Source organism: Haliotis asinina, chromosome 7 (assembly GCF_037392515.1).
Source record: "Haliotis asinina isolate JCU_RB_2024 chromosome 7, JCU_Hal_asi_v2, whole genome shotgun sequence".
Lineage (NCBI taxonomy): Eukaryota > Metazoa > Mollusca > Gastropoda > Lepetellida > Haliotidae > Haliotis > Haliotis asinina.
The window spans coordinates 4311617-4337944 of record NC_090286.1 but is presented as its reverse complement, the minus strand read 5'-3'; the positions used below and the strand labels follow the sequence as shown (position 1 = coordinate 4337944).

The window sequence follows — 26328 nt, the reverse complement described above, 5'->3', positions numbered from 1 at the left end:
TGAACCTTCAGAACCAGGTACAACATTCCCATGACAATAGTTACCTTTGACAAGGTCAAAGTCACATAATTGGATGGTACGGGATGTACTGCGTACTCATAATCTATAAGGGATAAACTCCCTTGATCCCTTGATAATATTCCCTTGTTGATAATCTGATTCCGTTTAATCAATGTGTTTGTGACATCGGGGCCAAATCCATGGTATTAACGACGACCGCCATTATCTGATAAAATCAACCCTGACGTGACTCGGAGACAAGATGCCCAGTAAAGCTTTTAAGCAGGCCTACAAATATGGTGGTGAGGAGTTTTAATTTAACACATGAGTGATCCGGCAACGTCAGCCTGTAATACGAAGTTTCCAAGGATTCCCCGTAGTGATGTTATTGATTACGTTCCTGGGGGTAATTTTGGAACAAAAATGATTTCATGTTGTTGTTGAAGAAAAAGAAAAATCTGCAGTATTAATCAGTAGTGATCTTCGTGTGCTAGGGAGAGAAAATGTGTACGACATGACGACATTTCAGAAGCCACCACGTTGCCGATTCCGATGCTGTCGAATGTGAAGACGTGGTAATTAGAATCAATTAGAATTAGACTCTTAGACACTGTGTCCCCCGAAATGCTCAGGAAATTAGGTATTTTGCTTCTATATTGACCTCGAAACATCACCTGCAAACAGCAATCGAGAAGGCAGAGCCTTCGTTACACCTACCAGGCGTTGCTTCACTGGCTAACACAATGGTTCCATTATTGATAAATAATTAGCGAAAGGTTACCAGACAATGAACCTGATGACGCGGAACCAGGTTCTTGTCTTCGAGAAAGCCAGCACAAATTACAAATGTTACGTTTATTACGTGCTGATTAGTGCTATAAATATGTTTGGTTTGGAGTCACTAATCTTGTACATTTTCTTGAAAGTCAGTGTGTTGACACTGAGTTGTAATTGAGATATTCAATGCTATGTATAGACTGACACATGTGTGAACGTCTTGTGTAGATAATACACTTGCACGTCCCTTCCTATTATATTAAGCAGTTGTCTCAATAATGGCCGTTTGAAACTGTATATTCATGTAAATATATATTTCTTTAGCAGAAATCACACAAATGGCCTGACTTCGATCCCCTACATGGACACAATGTGTGAAGCCCGTTTCTGGTGTCACCCGCCGTGATAATGCTGGATTGTTGCTAAAAGCGGTGGACAACAAAACCCACTCACTTACCTTATATCTGGGAAAATTGTACCAAGACGTTTAACCTGCGCAGCTGGAATCTTGGTGGCACTTTATCCGAGTATCGTGCAATACTTTGCTCTCTCTTGACATTCTGTACCGTGTTTTAACTGAAGCAGTGTGCAGAGCTTTGTTAAACCAAAAGCGCGCGCGCGCACACACACACACACACACGCGAGGTAGAATACGATTCATGGCCTCGTCGAAGTAATCTGCATTTATTGTTACACTTTCATGCTGATTTAAAACGACATATTCAGGTGCTGAGACGTACATCGTTACCAAACGGCTGAAAGTGTATTACACTATAAAAGATCATTCAAAGGTCAAACGTTTTGGTCCTTACAGAGTTTCAATTATGATACAAACATGCCCTGGGTTTGCTCATCAGATGTGGATGTGGTTGGTCCACTGTCAAAACATATTACGTACTTAACTTGACAAACTGTTGTAGTTTTCAACACCACACACCATCCAACCGTTACCTACAGTGATTCAGTGATTATACCAAACATTTCCCACATTCGCAACCTCTGTTTGACGACACTGAGTGACACATGTCTGTCATGTGAAACTCTGAACCATCAGATCCAGGGCCCTTATTCTCGAAACGTTCATATCCCTAAGGATTCGTAACTTTGATCGTTCGTAACTAACCTCGTTTGTTTACACGACGCAAGTTACCTTTGACGCCGTGATGTATTTAGCAACCATTTCCAACTGCACACAACCGTTATACATCAAGATGGAGGTTCCTAAACCTCACGTGTGAAAACTTCAACCTACAGAACATGGTACATGGCCATGCATTCACATGACACAAGTTACCTTGCCGCGGTCACATAAGTAACCAGTATCGAATGTTCTCAGTACTTCTAATTTGTATGGTAGAAACTCTCTTGACGATATTCTCCTGATAATAATCAGATTCCATGTTATGAACAAGTGACACTGGGGAAAAATCCGTTTAAGCGACGGGTAGCATCAACTGATCAACAATCTATACACACGGGACATGGAAACACGGAGGCAAGGGAACTTTCAAATTGGCCTACACATATGGAGGTGCTGAGTTTTAAGACATGAGTGACCCGGCAACACGATACCCTGTAGTGATGTTCATTAAGTATATTCCTAAGAGAAATATTCAGCATAGCGGGAAGTGATACAATACTTTCTTATTTTGCCTCAGACAAAAATGTCGGTTGGTGATTGGCAGAGCGTAGCCCGCTCACTGGCGAGTATTATTTTCTATGTACACCGCTGTAAATACCAAATTCATTTCTTACTCCGTGGTAGTAATTGTTTTTGTCTCGAATAACGTTGAATCACGTATGATGTATGGAAATTATCGATGTTTTGCAGAAGTTTAATCAGTGGAAGGGAGGTAACTCAAATGTGATTTACTTGTCTTTCTTAATAATACATACTGATATATTTTTCTACCTATGGTTTGTGTACATAGACTACCATGGTAATGACGTAAATGACATGTATACTTAAACCACCGAAATTTGTTGCAACGTTTTACGGCAAAATGGAATTTACACACACGTCATGAAGGTAAAAACTGATGCTATCATAAGAGCAACTATACCCTACCGATCAGTCATAAAAAACATGTCAGCTTAAAACCGAGCACATTTTCCGATTCCTGCATTATCGCGAGGATGTGTTTGTAAAGCACCATGGAACGCTTGTAGGATCAATACAGCGATGCATCAAATGCAGATCGTTTTTCAGCGCGTGACCGGAAGAGTGCACTCGTGACTGCGCAACTCATGAAATTATAAATGTCGTCAGGTCACTCTATGTTGTCAGTCTGCAGAGGGTTTACACGAAGGCATTGTAAGTGGATACACAAACTATGAGACTGGAAATAATTGTCTATCCATTTGAAATATTACTGGACATGACATACGTCTAATTCAAACAGTTATTGTATTAGCGATCAGACGCATTACTTCAGTAATGTGTCAATCAACAATGGGTTCCTCTTTCTAGATCCTTTCACACGATCCAGCCAGAAAACTCATCGGTACCGACTGGTAATGTGCCTAAGCTTGATTTGTAGATTAACCCTTAGCAAGCATATCTCATAAATGCAGACAGTGTGTCATCCCAGAATCTGTCACGTTGTGTGCACTGCAATAACGTGTGCGCTTTTAACTAATGTCTGATGAGGTGTAAACTGTATGAGACTGTGAGGGACACCTGTAGGTAACAGACAACAATTATATATCAACGTTTCCCCTAAACCAGCACCGCCAACAAACACCGCCCTGTAATGACATGCAAGCATCACCTGGACAGAGAAGCAAGGTAAGAATGCAAGCCAGTTACTATCCCTACCAGACTTCGACAGCCAGCCTCATTACTGATCAACGATAAGGCAAAAGTTACCAGACAAGGACAGCAAAAGAGAATTGATTTCAGAGATAAACAAATTAGTACTGAGTACTGTAAGTGTGAATGAGTTTCCCTTTGTGCATTTTTACTCTTGATTTGCATTCGGTGTATAAAAGGAGGCGAAAAGTGAAAATCGTTATGATTAGATATCATATAGTTCTCTGGTAGCGCAAAGATGCTTCCCTTTCTAGGCCCCGGGTCAACTGATGTGCAGATTTTATACGATGCCATCTTTAAGAAACACTTCATTGAAGAGGTACAGTGGACAATGGCGGTATTATTATGCCATGTTATGACATTGACGCCAGGTAGATGTGATCTGATAAGATTATGTACAGCAACGAAATGCGGTTCATTCATTCTGACCAGTTTCGTAACATGTACCATGTTTTGCAAGAATCCAGTTGATTGTCCTGAAAATAAATTCTTCGAAAGAAGTAGGAAATCTTCATAATATTTTTATTTACGATTAAAAATATTTAGGAGATATCGGAGTCAGTCAATGTTGATAAGATATTATTGAATGTTTTGAGAGTGCATCACCATTTGCACATCCTTACAACCATAGTTATTTGGAATGTAGTCGCTTTTGAAAGTGTATTTTTAAAAACAAACGACTAGAAACAAACACTAACAGATGTGTGATGCAAGATGAGTGTCAAAATTAATGTTCTAAGTGATTTCTCGAGCTCCTTGAAAAAAATTCCGTCAAAATCAAGAATGGGACCACATGCACGTGTGTGGGGCCACTGCGTTGTGCACTTGCATATCATGCGTAGTTTTTATGGGTGGTAATAGAGGGAAATGGTGGTCCGTTCATAAGATGTCTGTCCTTGAAACGTTTGCTAACGTTTATACTTCCTATCCAAATTGAAAGTTCATTATCCTCTACTTTTTTGGAAGAGTCTATGTTTAGAATCAGTTAAGTGCAAACGTGTCACACTGGTGCGTTGATGTTGCTCTGGTGCATTGACATCGCTGACAGTGAGATATTTTGTGAAGCTGATGGTCTAACAACAAATCTTTAACACAATAAACACTTCCAAGATATCCATAGTTTGAAGAGCACTGATTTTATAAACGCTTGACAGAAAGTATTGGTAGAATGTCTTGATAATGTCATACGTTTACCGGAAAGTAGTCCCGCAAGGAAATCTGATTGGAATCTTGCTGCGAGAAATATTGTCATCACGGTTGGGAATGTCGTTCAGTATATTTGAGAGATGTATTGCATTTCTTCACGCAGGGAGACTGATAAATACAGTTCCTAATATTGATTCGAGTTTAGATGGGCAATACTACGTGCTACAAGTTGGTGGCAGTGTGTTGGGGTCAGTTTGTGTGAAGGCACTCGTGATCAGGGCGACGTGAAGGTACTCGATGTTTCTGTCGACATGGGTGCTGTTATGGGACTGGTACCGCACCCGTCGGGACCAAACTCGACTCGCAGAGACATGGATGGAAGTTGAATCGGGGTGGTGTTGCTTGCTGCATAGGTGTAAATTCGTTTAGTACAAGAATTACGCTTACAGATATTAGAACACCCCATGGGTAAAAGAATGTAGGTAAATGAGTTCCAAAATCGAGTCACTAACGTGTATCAAAGTTAGGTGACCTTGTCACATCTCAGGCAATCTTTCTCTGTTTCATGCGTTAATGTTTGTTTCTTTACGTCAATTCCAGAGACATCTTTTACGACTCCTGGGAAGTCCGTCTGTTTGTATCGGCAGAAAATAATTACGAAGAATGGCAATTCTAAACTAGTTTCGGGAACAGCGCAATTCCAGGTTTGCAGCAGATTGAAACATTTGGAATGAAATTACTTTCTAAAAAAACATGTTTCAGAGGGTCAATGCTCTCACTGTATAGAGAGTTTATTGAATGTGGAATGCAAAATCTGTACAACTGATTGTTTATACACATTGTTTATACGTGTACATCAACATTAACATACGCAGTCTTCAGTTTAAGCATGCTGTTATGTATGCGCTCAGTAGGGTTCGTCATGAGCCAGCGTTAACTTTGCAAAACAGAACAGAAGAGAACCGGAATTAGGATGAATAATTGCGTTTTTATAATTCATTCGCTCATTGCATGTCACAGAAATATCCTATTGGATCTGGCTTATGTGTGTGTGGGTGTGTGTGCGTGTGTGCGTGTGTGCGTGTGTGCCTGAACGCTATTTTGAATGGGCGAGAAACCAGGTGAACGTTACAGCAATTGCTTGTCATCTCGACACGTCGTCATAAAGCTAACAATCATGCCTAATTTGTTAACTTCTTTTGAGATGTTCCACAGTCCTCTGCAAACTGTTCAGTTCTCCTGGAGCTATTCTTTCAGATGGTCATATGTGTAAGATTGGCTGTAACACGTGTAACCGTAAGTTCATTTAGAAATAATTACAATGTGAAACAAACAGCTGCTCTCTATGCAGCAAGTATTGATATCCTCCACACTCATGACCCAGGTGGTATTCGCGTAATTATAAGTATCAGGCCCCCCTAAGTAATTGAAGGAATTACAGCAAATCTGAAGGAATTGCATCTCAAATGTAAACAAACGCAGCCCACTCGCGAAACAATTGCAGCGATATCGGTAGTTTAGCGGTAATAACAGAAACACATCGGCCCTATCGGAAGCAATGTCGGTAATACTGGAAACACGATCGGCCATCTCCGGAGATTTTTCGGTCGCGAGCGGAAACTCACGCAGCAAAACATGGCGTCGTTGGAAGAAACACCCGTCTCGGTGAGTTTTGTTTTTAGACCCTACTATTACATTTTTATACTTATCCATCTTTGACCAATCGTGTTGAATGCGTTTAGGTATGAGGTGTTGTCGGGGCAATAGCTTATGTTTTTAGGAAAAGATTGTCACTGCAGAAGAGTGTCAAAAGTCATGCCCCTGGAGATTGTTTACAACTCAACATCGAAGTCGTGCCGATGATTACGAACACCATGAACGTGCGCCATGAAGAAGTTTATGAGCCATAAGTTTTCTTGCTATGAAGTGCAACTGACAAATTTAAAGACATTTTACAAAAAAAATGATGTTATATCTGGCGCACGTTCGTAATCATCGGCACGACTTCGATGTTCAGATGTAAACAACCTGCAGGGGCATGACTTGTGACACTCTCCTAGAGTGACTGTCTTTTCCTAAAAACATAAGCTATTGCCCCGACAACACCTCATACCTAAACGCATTCAACACGGGTGGTCAAAGATGGATAGGTATAAAAATGTAATAGTAGGGTCTAAAAACAAAACTCACCGAGACGGGTGTTTCTTCCAACGACGCCATGTTTTGCTGCGTGAGTTTCCGCTCGCGACCGAAAAATCTCCGGAGATGGCCGATCGTGTTTCCAGTATTACCGACATTGCTTCCGATAGGGCCGATGTATTTCTGTTATTACCGCTAAATTACCGATATCGCTGCAATTGTTTCGCGAGTGGGCTGCGTTTGTTTACATTTGAGATGCAATTCCTTCAAATTTGCTGTAATTCCTTCAATTACTTAGGGGGGCCTGAGTATTTACCATTCAAAATTTCACCTGCGCAGTAGTTCTATAGACTGTTCCCTGCGAGCGAGATTATTGCGTGAAGCGATTAACAGTTTGTAGATTAACAACATTTTTGTCTGTGTTGGGTTGATAGGTATAAGTAACGTTGTGGTACTCCATGTCTGGAGTACGGGTAAGGGTATTATAATAGGATACAGATAGGGTACACACATGGACATCGAGGATGCACATCGAGGATCTTAACTGGATATTAACTGTGTGTGTCTATGGACCTTTTCCCCACACCTTGCTGAAACACCTTGATTAGTGTAAGCGAGTGAGTGACTTTAGTTTTATGCCGCACTCGGTAATATTCCAAATACATGGGGGCGGTCTGTAAATAATCTGGACCGGACAATGCAGGGATCAACAGCATGAGCAACAATCTAAGCCATTGCGATACGATAGCACATGTCAACCCCGTCAGCGAGCCTGACCATCCGATCCCGTTGGTAAGCCTCTTTCGACACGCATAGTTTGCTGAAGATCAAGTCTAAAGGGGATGTGGGGATGTGTGGATGTGTGGAAGTGCCAAACGCTGTGCTTCAAGGACTAGGTAACTCGGATTTGCTCTCAAATATGGCAACCTCCACTGGAATGTGACGCCAGGTGACATTTTACGTGACACAATATTAAATGTCACGAGTCTCTGTCAGCTGGTTTGCTAACACGAGACAAACAATTAAACAAATAGGAAAATAATGAAGAAACAGTCAAACAGAAACAAATCCTACAGGTACTGTAGGGCATGTTTGAACGCTGATTCACTCACTCAAAAATACCGACTGTCAGCTGAAATATCTGGATGACTCAAGGTGACAGTTTTATTGATACAATATTTAAATTTATAACTCTCCGACAGCTGATTTGCAAACATTACACATACAAACGAGGACTGTAAAAACTGAAAACCCAAACAAATCATTCAACCAATAAATGTATCACTCAAATGATCGTTTGTATACAGTTAAAATCCAACAATGTTAATACAATATATCAAATTCAAACCCGAAATTAAAAATCTACATTGATATCATTGATAACCATGGTTGGTTATTGATTAATGATTTATTATCAAGTATAGAGGCAGTGTCTCTGATGTATTTTGCTCTCACTATGGGGTAAAATGATCTCTGTCATTCGTAATTACTAAATGAATACTAGTAATTCCCGAAACATCTGAACCTGTTTATCCCCATTGTCCTTGACGCAAATCGTTGTTGAGGAGACCAAATGAAAGTAATGAGATTCTTGGTTCAAGTGAGCAACATCCGGCGCTCAAGGCAGTGTGATATGAAGACGATCACCAAATTGGCTGCTCTGTTGACTTACGTGCCTGGATTCTGAATTTTTAATCAAAGATGCCTCAATTTCAAAAGTATCTGCCCTTGTGGAATGTCTTCCGATTATAGAACATTATCCAATTCAGTGGGCGAATACAATATAAGGATAAGGAAACACTCTCTCTTTCCCTGTTATTGCTGGGATTCGTACACAATGTGCGACAATCAGATTCCTTGTCTGGACAAATGATACTGACCAAGAGTTAGAACCAGTTGTGCAGTAGATACGTCATATTGATTAGATTACTAGACGGTGCGCGGCCACTTGTAATCAATAGAAATCCTTTTAATGCGTTTGAAACCTAAACAAAATGGTGTTCTAGATCTTGTGCACAATCCGACATTTAGATGCCTTGTCTGGATAGATAATACTGATCAAGTGTTGGAATTAGACTGATACCAGGTACACCATGCTGATATAATAGTTAGACGATCCACGGCCATTTGTAATCAATACACCGCCTTTTAAGTGTGTTTGAAGTATAGAAACATTACTGTTCTCAGACTCAGTGAAAGATGAACTATTTCAGTTTACCTGTTCCTAGCACAACGGGATGGAATGTCCTTTCTTCTCAAGATGGAACTGATTAAAAGACGTCATGTGACGTCTCATGGTATTTAAGACAATGTACGGAATGCTGGCTGTTAATTAAACGACTGATCATACCGGGAGGAATCTTTAGAAACACCAGTAACACGTTACGCTTTAATTCTGGATTCCAACAAACTATTCACACTGTGCCACTTTCTGACAAAGGATTTGACAAAATTTAAAATGCAGTTGTTATGGATATATGCTAAGTATATGAAAAAATGTTTTCGAAAGTTCCAAATTTACACTCGCTCGCCCAGAGCAAACCGTGGGCGAGAATGTTTGATTTAGCACAGATTTCATATTTTTGAGGTTGTAAATGAATAAAAATGTTTCTACGCATCATGGCACAACATTCAACTCTTTTGGGCTTAATTCGGGTAATTTAGAGTTATTTGAAAAAATCTCGCCCATGGGGGAAACATATTTGGCCCATGGCAAAAACATTTACTTTTACACAAATACATATTTTCAATATTTTCCATAGTACAATTATCAAAAACGCATTTTGGATTAAATAACTGTAGAGCAGGATGTGTACGTGTCTTTGTATATAAATATGTAATCACGTGACAAAGATGTATACTTCTCATATGATAGAGGTGTTGTTGACATGCAAGATGTGGAGATTTTCTAACGCAAGTGATGTTGGTCAGAACCCTTCAACGGCTATCAATTGATGGACACCCAGTAGGACATCAATACTATATACACTGTTTACATGTGAACAAAATGTAGTCAGTATATAGAGAATACTACACGAGGTCAGGACGGGTTTATTCGGCTTCGACATTTGCGGAACAGGTTCACCACAGCATTCTCCACAACATCAGGACAATGTTTGATCAGACTGTGAGGAATCGCTTACGTGAGGCTGGTATTCGTTCCAGAAGACCTTAATGTTAACTCAGCTTTTCTTCAGTTATGCGTTTCTTTTTTTAGTAGTATATTCATAATGACTACTAAGGATTATTAATGTCAGGGTTTGAAGGTAAATTCCTCAGCAAACATATGGCCACTTCTGTTTGTTTCTCCCAGTAGGATTTCGAAACACCGATGGTCACGTGACGGTAATCCGACATCATACATGAGGCAACCGGCAAATGATATACATAGACTAATCATCAGTCTCTAAATATATATGTTTGATTGTAACAAAAAAAAACCTATTTGAATTAAAAAGGAGCCCAAGGGAGACCAGAGATTCACAGCCTGGGGAAGTCTAGACTTTCTTCATTTAAGGTTTCAGCATTGCAGAGAATGTTGGCAGTAGGAAAATTAATGTGGTTCCGGGACTGTGAGTCAGACCATGATATACACTGGAAGTGCTCTTGACATTTCATGTGTGATTTGTTCCCAGTTTTTTATACTGGTTACTATGTGTTTTTTCCTTACTCATGAGGGTTCTGATCAAACTGGTAATCCGATTGCCTGTTCCACCTGTCAGTATGAGTGTATCAGTCCAGACGTAAATGTTCACTCAGATTGACAACGTGTGTCACTTTTCCACATCATTGTCGCTCCGACGTGTTGGCTGAACATAGCTCATGATTCCTCTTTTCATCCCCAGTGACTGAGTGAGTTTAGGTTTAAGCCGCACTCCAGCAATATTCCAGCTTTATCGGAGCTGTGTCATCACGATAACAATAGGCCATATTAGAAGCAACTGACAAAATACTAGTGATAACAAAAGGAATACTTCTTGGCCAGCAAGAACATCACTCTGCTCTTCAATTCTCATCTTACTTACAGTCTGTTTAAGTCTTCCAAACGCTCTATTCATTCCATACATACATGTCCTCCGCGTATGGGCATTTCTATATGAGCACAGTTCCGAAGAAAGTGTATGTCACCACTGAACATCTGTCCTAGCACGTACCTACTATTTTGCTGGTCATGCAAGAAGCGAGAATGCTGTTATCTCTATACGAGATCGAGAAAGTCTGGGATGTGATCTAGCACGACACAAATAGCACCACAGCGACCTGTCCATATGATAAATTTCCAAAAATTTTGGTCATCACTACATACTGCCTATTAATGTACTGCCTTTGGATATAGTCCACATCTAACACTAAACATTACCAAAGACTGTAGAAGCAATATATATGTATGCTTACGACATCAACACCTTCATATACCGGTAAATACATATCAGGATTTGATTTATAGCTTTGTTACTTTCCCTGGTGCAGCATAATATTACCAATTACAATATTACCTACTTATGAGTCTAACTTGCGCAAGGTGCAAGTGAATTTTTCAGAAATACACCAACAATACGTCTGACATTATAAGAATACATATGTCAGCTTCTCTCTCTCCCACACCTTCAAAAGCAAGGGCACCGAAGCGATGTTGTTCATAGACACTACTCGGCTATGCCAATTCATGTTAGCAGGGACCAGCTTTGTCTCTCTGTTGCTATGGTTTCATGGGAACAATATCATAGAAATAAGTTGAGATACACCGAAACCTCTGATGTTCTAACACACTACGCTACAACTGGAATTTGGCTGGTGCAACTGGGTTCTTGACATAGGGTGCACCTGGCGCAAGCAGGATAGCATCTCTGGAATTCAGCCCTGCATATTCTTTGGGAAATATTAAGAGCATGCAATTGTTACCTAGTTTGTTGATTACAACGTGTAACATGTGACCTGCAGTTTGAAAAAATGTGCAAATAATGATAATAATAATAATAAATTCTGATCGTGTCCCTTTTGGTAAAAAAATGAAATTATTTATATCATTGAATTTTCTATCCCCTTTGACAGCAATGTCATTGGCAAGATTCAGGAAAAGCGTGATAAATATGCGGACCTCGCCTTTGAAATGTCTCCCAAGTACACTGTCGTCAGGCTCCCCATTGTTCTCGGTGCTCTTGGTTTGGTACCTCCTGATCTCTTGGCGTAGATCAAGAGAGTGCCAGGGTTCTCCACCGGGAGCACAGCCCTTCTGACAATCTGGGTAATGCAGAAGGTTGCAGTGTTGGGGAGCCTTCATATTCTCCAGAAAGTTCTTGGTGGGTTCGACTAGGAAGCATTTCCTGGGAGAAGTCACATTCGCTGTCTGGGCTGCGTGTAGAGGGAGCGAGGGCCCTGAGCTGATGACGAGCGTTACCAGCCTGACTATGCCAGGATCACCCGAGCCCTCTCTGCTGCATTCTATCCTAATCTGTAAATCTTAATAATAATAAAATAACACCACAACACGTGTGTACAATGTTCTCCGAAAACACTTCATTCGTTACCAGAAGGCAGTGGGTCGAACCAAGCGAATCTCTCCCTGAGCTGATTCAGATCACTGGTATTTCTTCTTGGGTCTTAGTATCTGGCTTTGATGAATGGGTATCAAGTCTACTCATATTAATACAGAAGTTCTCGGGCAGCAGAAACACAGAATCGTTGCCACCTTCCTTCCTGCCTTTGTGATCTTCTCCCTCTTCGGCTGGTTCCTGTGATGAAAAGGAAAATTTGGAACCTTCAGTCTCCGACCTCTTCACAGATTTAAGATTTTCTTCACTGGAGAGCTTCTGATTGAAGGTGCTAGTTGTTTTGAGTGTGAAAGAATTAGGTCTGTCCTCCAGGAACATTGCTTGTTGATCGTCATGTTTGCGTTTACGAATGTTGGACGCGATCATCATGACGATGGATAGACTGCAGATGAGGACGACAGCAACTATATAGAAAAAAACACTCCGATGTTGTCGTAGTCGCGACTCACTTGATGATCTCCCATGACTCCTGCAACGTGGGAGCTGTTATCTTTTCTGGGGATGCGAATGGTGAGGTAGCCACTGTCCAGGGCGGTTCTGCTAAGAGATGGACATAATGCAGTGCACAAAATAAATTAGTTTATAGTAGTTTACCACTTTAGTGCAAACGAAGAGTACAATTAGGATATTAAAAAACAACGACAATAATACTGAAGGTACTGTTTACACGTGAACTGGTGTATTGTGGAAGAAATTCGTAACGTTGACAAGATTATTGCCATGAGTTAAATGCATGATAAAAATCAGTGAAATTGTTGAATTCTTAACGAAACCTTACACCAAAACTCAGCTGTCCACATATACAATGCTTGCGCATGAATGACCCTCGTGCAGTACAAATCGTTCCTCCAAGTGGAGAAATCAGTCTCTGATGTAACCATATGTATATATACATATGTCTTAAGTGAATCGTGACGTGGTGATCATTCTGAAATTACAATGAAGTGCAAATTACACTGGATACACATTAGCACGATATTACAACCATCATTAGAAACTGATTGGAGTCACGTTGCTGGGATGTCAGCATATATACAAAGAGAAATATTTGTCGTAATGATATCTCATAACAGAGGCACGGTTGCCATGTCTTGCCCTTCTGGTACACAGTGTTGTTTACGTTGCAGATATGTTCATATACTGAACAGCAAAAGAAACGTTTCGATAAAATGAAATCTCATAAAAGTATGCGTTCATGTTAATATCTTCTACTTAAACACGTAGAAAAAAAGAACACAACTGCGATTCGTTTTGTTTGTTCTTCTGTTCAGTGTATATTGTATGTTGAGTTGTATTGTTACTCACATGTTTCAAATTGACTTTGTGAGACTGGGGCGTATTAATACGTTGCATATGTTTCAATTTCAAACAGTATGTACTGGCGGTGGCACGTGGACCTGTGCACAGAGTTCAGGTCACAAATCAGCGAAGTTATGCAACGCTGGCTGCGGAGAGTGCTTGGCTGGGTGGACTCGTGACGGTCCCGGGGTAGAATAGGCTTTCAGCAACCCATGCTTGCCATAAAAGGCGACCATACCCGTCGTAAGAAGCGACTAACGGGATCAGGCGATCAGGCTTGCTGACTTGGTTGACACATGTCATCGGTTCCCAATTGCATAGATTGATGCTCATGTTGCTGTCACTGGATTGTCCGGTCCAGATTGTCTTACAGACCGCCGCCATATAGCTAGAGTATTGCTGAGTGCGCTGTAAAACTAAAATCACTCACTCACCTTAAACTGGTGACAGCGTTTAGCAGCTTGACTCTTGATAGTTTCTAGAACTCACCACCAACAAAACCCACGTGATACATGTGGTTTCAACTTAGAAATGTGAGTTCAAAAGTGCCTCTGTTCATCCAGCAGAAAGTGGATGCACGGTGGGATAACTCCTAAGTTATCTGGAGTAATAATAATAAAAATAAATAATAATAATGAGCTTGTCTAGGTGCTTCGGGCATTCATTTTGAATGGAAATATGCGCATGATAAATTGACTACGCATAAAATGAGCAAAGACTGGATGTTCGCAATCTGAAACTTAAGTGTTTGTGCGTGCGTCAATGTATATGGCTGACACCAAGATACAACCGAATATATATATATATATATATATATATATATATATATATATATATATATATATATATATATATATATATATATATATATATATATAATTATATATATATAAAATAACGTTTCTTTCATTCTTGTTTGTAAACCTGAAACCTGAACTTGTATTAGAACCTTTGGTTTCTATGCAGAAACATGAAAATAGCTATTTATTATGTAACAACCTTTTTGTTTACGCAACTGTACGTATGGCACGAGTTCTTTCGTTTTCGATAGGTCTACATCGGCAACCAGACATACGTTACTCTCGTCGCTCATTTAGTTGAAATGTTTAGACGATAATGGAGATGCTAACTGGGCGTCGGCAATACTGTGTGGTCGATGTGGTTGCTCTCGGGTGGTAGTTCAGGATGGTGGACAAGAGACGGAGGGAAGGCAAGTGTCAGTGGTACAGATGACGACAGCAGCACTTGCCCATGCACATGTACATATGTAAGATTCGCCGACGTAGGGAGGTGTTAACTGACATGTATTGATGGTGTTTAAAAATTAAGGGTCCTGCCCTGAGGAGGTTTTATGACAAGAGGGGATACACCGAATGTTGGCGGAATGCATGACATAGTGCACCGAAATCCCATTCCCTTTGTCTGTCTGCCTGTCTGCATTGCCAGAAAACATTAAGATGCCTTATGGAGAGGAGGTTGTTCTTGTATGTTTTAGTGGCGTTCGCTCTTCACGTCCAAAAAAGTTCTTAACAATTTTACTCTAATCTGTGGTCATGTTTTCAGCCCGCTTGTTTCAAGACATGAGTTTAACCTTATTGGCATAAAGCAGAAGCCCTGTGAGCTGAACTACTGAAAGTCTCTATGTTGAGGCCGATGACCATCTCTTACACAACGCAGTATAAAATTGTCTTTACCACGCATTACCAAATTGCACTCTGAATCTAACCCTGCCTATAACTGTGTTTTCGATCCCCTTTATGAGGATTTATACAACAAGAAATCTTCTCTTGTTCCGCCTCTAAGACACAGAATTAAACAATTTCTTTCTTCGGCCGAATTGGGCTAGAACATACAACGCCTTCCCGTCTTCTTTCTTATCCCTCTTGGCAGTTGGTTAGGCCACAAGTCGACCTAACTGCATTTAAGAAATCCGACACTAATGAAAATTAATACAATATAAACAAGAATATCATCAATTAAAAAATACATGTAACAATTACAAATCCTTATTCACAGACGGGTCCAACGACGGTGGCGTAGTAGCTTGTGCCACTGTCATTGGATCCAGAACAATATCTTCTAGACTACCGGATAGCAGCTCTATTTTCACAGTCGAAGCTAATGCTATATTAAAAGGCTCATGAATATATTGAAAGACATCCTAAACATAAGCACTATATAATGTATTCAGACTCTTTCTTGTCATCAGGCTATTGCAGTCTTGTAAACATCCACTTTCAATAGAAACTATTGAATTATATAATGATCTTGCTACTGGCCAATACGACATCGTCTTTTTCTGGTGACCCATCCACGTTGGAATTTCTGGTGACACGATGGCCTATCTTGGTGCCAAGGCAGCACTCAAATCTGTGACAGCAACTTCTTATTCCATGTTCTGATTTTAAAGCTATTATTAGATTTTACGTCCGTGGTCTGAGGCAGAAAAAGTGGGACACCCAAGTAGGTATCCATAAATTACATGAAATAAAACCTTACATTGGTTAAACCTGCTTGGGTTGTCAGTCCAGACTTGAAGAGGTCATCATGCGACGATGTCGTATTGGCCACACAAGATATACTCATGAATACCTCTTGAAAGGTGAAGATGCTCCGTTCTGTATCCCTTGTGATGAAAGAATCACGGTCCTGCTTGACTGTCTTGAATATTCCATCACAAGGGATAACTATTTTAAATCACGAATTATGAAGGATCTTTTTAACAATAACAGTTGTCATTTAATTATTTCATTTTAAAAGATTTAGATTTGTTAAATGAATTGTAAATAGATACATATTTTATGATTGCAGGTTTGAATAGTGACTTAGATTGTTCGTGGCTGTATCCTCGACGGGGTAAAAGTACTTTAAAATTATTGTCCTCCTGAGAGGATACCTAAGTCCCAAAACATTTTCAAGTACATTTAGCCTTTCCACCTTTTTAATCGTAGAATATGTGTATTTTTTATTTATGACTAGATATAGTATTCCCAGAAATTATTGAGAATCATGTTGCGTCATGTAACTCATTACGTTTATTAACTTCTGGCGTTTTACTTACATAAACATGTTAAAACATCATCCTTTTACAGTCTCAGTCTTGTTATAGTACTTTGTTAGACCTCCTCGCTCAGCAATGCATGCCTGAATACGCTTAGGCACACTACCCATCAAAGTTTGTAGGTAATCGTGTGACAGGGTATCCCAATACTGGACCACCTCGGCCTTCATATCTTCAATATTTCTCAGTCCCTTTTGGTTTATTCTGTCCTTCATGACTCCTCACACATTCTCAATTGGGTTTAGGTCTGGGCTGTAACTGGGCCAGTCTAAAACCTGAACATTTTCGCCCGACAACCACTGTTTTGTGTAGCGCGCAGTGTGTTTTGGGTCATTGTCATGCTGGAAAATCCAATCATCTTCATACAATGTTTGTGCTGTCGGAAGAAGGTGACCATTTAGAATGTCAACGTATCTTTCTTTTGTCAAGTTTCCCGTGAAAACACACAATGGCGTCACTCCGCGAGCCGATATGCCACCCCACATGTGAAACTTCGGGCTATGTTTTGGTCTCTGGTAGATAGGTTTGACAGTATCTTTGGTCCAAATTTTCACACAATTAGGGAAAAGCCAAACAGAACTTTCATCCGAAAAGAAAACATTATCCCAATCTTGATTTTCATGAGCCCGACACCGGTTTAAACGTTTTTCCATTTGTGCATCTTTCATCAACGGCGAGGGAATTCCACGTTTTTTCACCCAATTAAGTCTCTGTAATTCCTGCCTAACTGTTTCATTGCATACCTGAGGACTTCCTCTGCTAATCATTTCATTTCTGATGTTCTCAACACTTTTCAATTTGCCCCTACTCACAATCTGCCCAAGTCTTCGGCGATCCACAACACTGAATTTCCTAGGCCGACCTGCCCCTGCTTTGTGCTCTATCCCGGTTCCTGTTTGAATATTCTTCAAAGTTCTGTAAACTGTAGACAGAGGAATACCATGTCTACAAGCTAACACTTTAGCATCAGCCTCACCCCTTTCAAAATCATCTAGAATGAGCTTTCTTTTCTCTCTTGCTGTAAATTCTGCCATGTCAACACAGGAAGCCGTCTGCTCAGACAAGGGAGATAACTCTTGACGTAATGAGCTGCCTTTTAAGCCTTCAAGAGTTGTCTCCCTTATTTAGTATGCTTAGTACATAGTGAAAGCCCTTTTTCCAATCTTAGCATCATTAGAAAAAAAACACAGATTTTCTCAATAATTTCTGGGAACACTGTATGTCTGAATTGCTAGCGGCTAAAGGGATGATGAAAATCCAGCTGGGGACCATGCAGGAAACTAATGTGCTGTAAGTCCCCAGTTGTTGGTAGTCAATAGCGCATTTTTATACTGTCTTGTCTGAATTTGCATGCCAATTTTAGCGATAGATGCTTTTTACTTCTCAAATACTGTGATAGTCTAGTTTGTTTTACTGTCCTTCGTCGACGGGTTTTTAGAATTTACATGTATTTATGGTGAATTTACAATTTGTTTTAGTCACGATATGGCTAAAATATTTCCGAGGTGACTATAAATTTTAACTCACTCACTCCCTGTGAGCTGTGGCAGGATCCGCTACCTTGCAGTCTTTCTGAAGGTTTTTTCAAGCTTGTGTCCAGACGACATAATATATGTATAATATAAGTATACTAATAGTATATATATGTACAATATTATGTAAACACATAAGTTAATCTCCGTACTGAAGTCTCGGAAAGTGTAAGTGTGCCCTGAGTTGTCCTACTTAATGCCGGATTATGCTTGCATCCGAAGGCTTTGGTCTTATCTCGAACTAGATCAGTAGCCCTTCACATAATTACGAACCTGCGTTCTTTACAGTTTAATTAATGGTGCAGAAAGAAACTGACTAGAATTATTTTCAATCTGTCGATGTCACCCGATTTCATGTCTGGGGGCACCGCTGGATATTCTTTTATACTGACATTGCATGTTTTATTGAAGTGGGTTGATGTTTCTGCTGGTGGACTGACGAAACCGAGATTCATCATAAGCAGCAGGTCCCCAAGAAAAGAACATGTTTTTAACGAAACATTACCATCAATCCTCACAATCTTGTAAATAATTTCTATTTCCAAAGCGTTGTTTCTGCATTAAGGCAATGGAATCCCTGTACGTCTACAGATTAGTTGTTATTTGCACTGACGGTTTTCAGGACACTATCCGATCAATATACTATCCTCTCAAATGGATTCTTAATAATGTCTTGCTCCACTTTACTGTAAGCGAGGATGTACGCACATGTGCATGCAGGCAGTGATTACGGACCCCATCACGTGGCCCACCCTGCTGTCTTATCATGCAGCATTTACTGTACCAGTGGAACGTGTTTTTTAAGAATCAATACATGTGACACAGTGTCCTCGGACGAACCAACGCCCATTTTGTAATCAACGCCTATAGATCGCAGATTGAACAGAACAGCAAAAAAACACACACAACAACACACACACAAAACAACAACAACAAAAAACAGAACAGCACCATCACTGACATGGACAGACTAGATACACTGCACAAGACAATGATTAGATAAGTCATTAATAATGAAGTTAGGTTTATGGTGGGGGTGAGTATAGTTTTACGTAGCTTTAGCAATATTCCAGCAATATCACGGCGTGTGGCACCCGAAGTGGGCTTCGCACATTGTACCCATGTGGGGAATCGAACCCAGGTCTCCGGCGTGACGAGAGAGCGCTTGAACCATAAGGCTACCCCACAGACTTGTGCACGAGGACAGGCTATCATGCTCTTGTTGAACACAGTTTCTGGGTGCTTACCCTTGTAGAAACATGATGGTATTAAGAAGCTAATGACTTGTTTCCGTTTTGGACAACATATTGTAAGTTGTGTAACTGGTTAAGATGCTAGCTGAGGTTTGTCTTAATAGTATTAGAAGATTTGTTTAGATAAAATACCTACACGTGGTGTTTATTTACAAATAATTACTGTGTGAAGCCAACAGCTGATCTCTATTCCGCGACTACAGGGATTGATTACTGCGACAACCACAACCCAGCTAACCGCTTTGAATGAAATGATGTTTGCCATTTTAACAACACAACTTTAATCTGAAATTACCATCTGCAGTTTCGATGTATCTGCACTTTGATCTATGAAGAGAATAACGAACACATTAGAAAAGATTGGTGATGTGTTATGTCAACTGAACTTAAGCTAAGACTGATTGCAATCTTGAGCGCACTGTGACGAACGCTTTAATGCACGCGTTTCAGCTGTGCAGCTTATAACACGTATGTGCTGTTTTGCTTCTCATGGTTTATTTGGTGAATAAGTTCCAAATGATGGTTTAATTTTTGTTAACAGACTAAATGTTGACGGTACACTGATCGGGTCAGTTCCTGGAATTTGGGCCAACGTGCTTCAATATTTGTTACATGATGACACAATGGACAATGAACAGAGGTTAAACAAGCTTCCCATGCATGAATGCACAGAACTATAACTGTATTTATATATGACAATAATATCGTGGTTCTGTTTAACACAGTTATGGTCAACCAACGCAACCGTTAGACATTAGCATGAAACGACAACTCTGACATGTGACAGCTAGACCTACGGAAACTAGCACATCAACCCACTTCCACATGGTTCGGGTTATCTTTGATGCCAACATAGAATTGGTAACTATGGAATATTCTGAATACTCATAATACTATACTAATACAGTATATAAAGGATAAACTCTCTGGGCGATATTCCTTTGATGATATCGGATTCCTTCTAATCAATACACTTTTGACACCGTGGCCCAATTCACGGTATTAACGACCAGCGCCATTACCTGATAAAAATATCCCTGACGTGACTCGGAGACAAGCTGCCCAGAAAAAGCTTTTAAGCAGGCCTACAAATGCGGCGGTGAGGAGTCTTAATTTAACACATGAGTGATCCGGCAATGTCAGAGTGAAAAACGACATTTTAAAGTCGTCCCGGCAGCTATTGATTAAATTCCTGATCTTGACCAAAAAGTATTTCTAATTATATCTGAGGGACTTATGTTGGAAGAGGTTCTTTAAAATCAAGTCTATTGTAAATCTATAATTTGATTTCGTCACGATGGCTAAAATATTGCCGATGTGACTATTAATTTTGATTCACTCAAAATCAAGTCAGAAGGAAGCGTTTGTATTGAGGACAGGGCATTTTATGACATTCATTACGCCAACAAGTTGTGGACGCACGTGTGCAATGTATAATTACTCATCGGTTGATTAATTAGAATCAGTCACGTCACAGTGCCCTTCTCCCAGATGCCCCGCCCAGTTCAAAACTAGATATATCGATTCTGTATTGACCTACCTCTACACATCATTAGTTAACCGCAAGATATAATGCAGAACCTTCTTGACATGTACCACACGTCGCTACACTGGTACAGGACTATAGTTACTGGTTACCAGACAAAGGGCATAGAGCAGTAAACAAAAATAGCTCTTGGAGTAAGCAATGTAATTATGTGCTAATTAGTGAACGTTTAGGTATTTTGAAATATTTCTTTGGCATTTACGGTTTTACCTTAATGTAACAAAAAATATTTTTACGTGTTTATTTGTTTGCGATTTTCTTAACCTTGAAATCGGAGGGCTCAGAGCGTACTTGTGAACCCACACAGGATACATGAACTTTTAAGAAATTTTAAAGAAATACACCTGTTTTTCGGTCGTTTAGGTAATGCTTTTATTCAAACAATTGCTGTAGACGCAAGAAAAACAAACGACCAAAAACTCGCATACACAGGGTTTAATGGTGCGTTGTGAGTTGGCAGACGCTGACATTATCATTAACCAATGGGTGGGGTATGGAAAACTGTAAATAAACAATTGTAATATTACTTGACCATTAATATAATGCATTATGAACTATCACCTAATATCACGTTTAGAAATATTGAAAACATTTGACGAGATATCTGTACAAGAAATAAAGTTGCAAGACTCACATTTGTTTTCATTAGTGCCATGTTACGTTTTTCACAGTCAGAGGAGACGTCTTGACAAAATGGAGGCTGCTCACACACTACGCATATGATCCCAGCACCGCACGTGCTTTTCATGGTCACATGACCGGAAAGTGGTGCTGGGATATATAACAAATTAACTGCAAAAGTTTTAGTGAAAAGCTGGTTTTGACCTCCACAGGCTACTCTAAAGCAACGTCACTTCCGTGGTCAGATATTATACACATGCTTCATTCAATGTGCTTCTCGCATCATCAAAATTTATCTTGTAAGGTACAGTCGAGGAAAAACGGTATGAATAACTCACCGTCCAGAAAGCAATTTGTTCACCTTTTACCTTTTATTAAAAATGTCAGTGGAACAATCGGACACAGAAAGAAGCTGAATGTATTGTTTTAAACAGTGAATAATTTTACTAATATCTCTACTATCGTCACAAGTATTTCCCACGTCATATCAGACTCATATCTTCATATCTTGAGTCGTCATTTGCTCTGACTATATGGCTGACGTGACGTAAACTCACTCACCCTCTCACTCACTCACTCTTCTCCATGTAGGACTTCACGGGTGCACGATGTTAAAATGAGAAGAAGTGCCCAGAAAAGCAGTTTAATGTCTCTGACATTTAGTCTACGGGTCCAACTGCTGGCAGATATTAAGCAACAATGTCACAAACTCAATCACCAGTATGTCGTCAGCAGTGAACATATCAGTACATTTCCTGGGCATATAGTCTACCAAACAGGCATGGGAGACTTGCTGGATGGCGTGCCATATTCCCTACATTCTTACTGCTAAATCGCGAACCTTATCTGGGGATTCGGTACACGGCGTAGTCGTCTCTCCATTTCATTCCACACATACTCTTTGTGAGACTTGATTGATTTTTCAGACCTCAACAGTTGTATAGCTGGCAATGGAAATACGGAGCCACCCGGTGTTGTGACATTTCGTAACGGATGATCAGATGTCCAACAAATGTACCTCCTAAATAGACAGTAGTGTTTGACATTTGTCAGCGCCACGCAATTTATTGCAATGCACAAGCACACACTTGCTGCTTGTTTACGTGCCAAAACAATCGACGTCACGAAACGGAATTCAATTCACTAATCATCGTATTTACCAACTGTATTTGTGTACACATGTTATTCTAGTATATATCTTGATGTTCACAGTTCCCTTTTGTGACTACTTTAATTGTCAGTACGTCAGGTTTTCAGAGTCACAGCAACATGTTCTTGACCACCACAATTATTTATCCCTATGAAATCTTGAACAGTGTAGTGTCTCCTCCATTGTTGCTAGAGGATGAGAGAGCATTACTGCCCAAAGCCCGAAAGTCAATTTGGAAACTGGAGCAAAGAAGCATAAACCTGTTTCTTAATCTGTGCCATCACTTCCAAGACAACAAAACAGTCTGAATGGCTGTAAGTGACAGTGGGAAGTTGCCGTTATTCTTGTGTATCGACATAACAGACGCTGTGAGATTACGAAAAGCTGATTGACTGACAACAGAGCCTTAATGTGAGGAGATGCACACCTGTTCATGGGCACCAATAGTCTGATGTGAGAAGAGAATACAGACAACTTGACAGCAGGGATTGTTAGATTGCCTGGATGGTGTAATACGTTCGACAGAACTTAATCCTGCAAACAGCTTGATTGGATTCTCGCTGTGAGAAATATTTTCATCACAGCTGGGTATGTCTTTCAGTATATTTGAGCGATGTATTACATTTCTTCCCGCAGGGAGACATAAACCAGTTCCAAATATTGATTCGAGTGTAGCTGGTCAATACCACAAGTTGATATCAGTGTGTTGGGGTCAGTCCGTGTGAAGATACTAATGATTTTGGCGACGTGAAGGTTGTGATTGAACATCCACTACACAGTAGCCAACCTACCCTCGTGTGCAATGGGCGGGTGCGGTGGGGATGAACCCAGCTGAATAGATTCTAACGATTTACTGTCTCACATTTATAGTAGCACGAGCAGAAGGATAAGAACTACACATGTTAACAAATGATCCCACTTGAGAAACACCTCATTGAGCATAGCATGTCTGCATTATTTCAAAGAAAAGTTATAACCTTTCAGTAATCGAGTTTTTAACAATTGATTTTGAAGTATTGTACCGATCTGTTAAAGATGATAAAAGTTAAACATAGCATCGACGATGCATCTTGATATGTAAGAACTGTTAGTATGATATTTCTTTAATTATGATCACTGGTTTGTGAATTTTACTCAGGACAGAACGTGTCCCTCTTAACTTGGTGTAACCTTTCCCCACATTGTGCCAACATATCTTGATTTTATTGCTTACAGTGGCATGAAACCATGATTAACTCAATCATCCACCAACTACTGCCAGTAAAACTCAATGAAGCCATCATTTCGGTTTAATTTGACAAAGATCAAATTAACATTTCTGCACCATTTGTCTAATGTCGAGTTACAATGAAAAATGATCCAATATCGATGTCACATGTACAATAACAATACAAGTATGATAACTGTTATACAATGCCCAGCTCATGCTCCATGTTTATACCCCCTTAAACTGAGTTTTTCTGAGCAAAACGTGCCCATCTAATCTCGGGTTGACCTTATCCCGACATTGTGCTGACGTGTCGTAATGTGATTTTATTAGTTAAAGTCGCCAGTAAAACGAAGAAGCCATGACTTCAGTTTAATTTGACAATGATTAAATTAACATTTCTGCGCTAGTTGTGCAATGTCAAGTTACAATAAAAAACATTTAGATATGACAAATAAATAAAAATATTAAAGTATCACTACAGATAGCGACACTGACAATGGAACCATTATGCAAATATAATAATTTCAGGAATGCAAATATTTTTTGGTCACATAATTACTTATTAATAAACCAATTATCACAAATTGCATCAAAATAACAATTGTAGTCACTAGATTATGCTACTGGCTTATGCTTTCGTCAGTTACCAGCTTTTAAATGAAGCAAACTACTTCCCCAACCTGCTTTAATACGTCTCGCATTCCCCTAAACTCAACACGTCTTTCATGAAGTGACACCACTCATATTTGAGGTCTTTCTGAAGCATGTTCTGAGGGAGACAACTAAACCGGCTGTTCTGTTGACACACGTGCCTGGGTTCTGAATCCTCCAATCAACCGAGCCTCTGTTTGTAATTGCCCATCTAATATGCCGTTCGAATGCAGACCCTTCTCCAATTCAATGGACGAATAAAATGAAATGTCAAGACAAACCGTATCCCGTTGGGGAATGTCTCTTCAGTAAATGTTATTGCAAGGCTTCGTATTCACAATCATATTGCTTGGCTGGACAGTGGATACTGACCAAGACTTCAGTCAGTAGATATGCGTCATACTGATTTTATTACTAGACATTACACGGACACCTTTAATCAATATAAAGCAACTTAATGGGATTCAAGCAAAACGGTTCATTTCTCAGATACAGGAAAGAGGAGTTTTTTCAATCTGTGTGCCAGAGCAGGTATCGTAGGGTAGTTTATCTTAATATGTGCCTGATTAAGAAACCTGCCGTGTGGTGTCTCGTTGAGCTTTTCGAAATGCCATTTGGACAAATAAGGCATAGCGGATGCTGAACGATGGCTCTAAACAACATATGACATGAAACCTAAATATATGCTTACACTATATATTATAAAGTCACTCCTTAAAAAAAACACAGGGCAAATCTGTCACGCATACAAATGTACAATGATTCGTGAATCGGTTTTTATCTGAATGTTTAATGAGGTTTGGAGTATGTCATGTGTCAGAAACTACCTTGGCAATGGCGTTTGTAGAGAGGGGTAGCATGGGCCAGCACACCACAGACGTGTGTACAAGAAGTCGTTACGTACTGTGGAGGTCTCGTTATGGTATGTAGAGGCAAAGAGCGCCACTAGTCGTCATTAGTGAAAACCTGAAAGCTCAACGTTATTGAGACGTTATCCTGTTGTCCTCCCTTCCCTTCAGCATCTCCGAGGTGTGCTGTACCGGTACGACAATTCCAGATGTCACACCAACTCACAATGCCGTGAACGTGCTGAAGAAAACAATAGTTCTTGACATACTCATTCGATCTTTCACCGATAGAGCATCTCTTGGATATCTTGGCCCGACATTCTTCTGCCAAGAAACAGGATCGGACACAAGCTCTTGTGGACGACTGACACCGCTTGCCACGTGACCTCATCACGCTTGACGTAGAGGTTCATACATGTCTTGTGGCCAGGGGAAGCCACACGAGGTATTAGGGTGAAAAATGGGCTATATAGAATCGCTTTCTGGGTTTCCGTCCATTTATAATTTTCATTTGGTCAATATGTCACGGAACTGGAATTTTACTTGACTTCGAACTTATGCTGTTTTTAGTTTCTGATTCAGTCATTGTGTTATGTGGGTCTTCTTTTGTTGTTCAGTTGACATCTATGTTTTTTCTCGATTAGCTGATTGAAGGATTTGTTACGTAAAAACGATTTCAAGAAAGACTTTTTTTCATATTTGAAATCATTATAAGTGATTATAATCGAATC

At 40.0% G+C, this 26328-nt stretch overlaps 1 pseudogene; it reads right to left on the bottom strand.

Moving 5' to 3' along the window:
- Positions 1–12447: 12447 nt before the first annotated feature.
- Positions 12448–25988, bottom strand: LOC137291200 (uncharacterized; annotated as a pseudogene).
- Between the last annotated feature and the right edge of the window lie 340 nt (positions 25989–26328).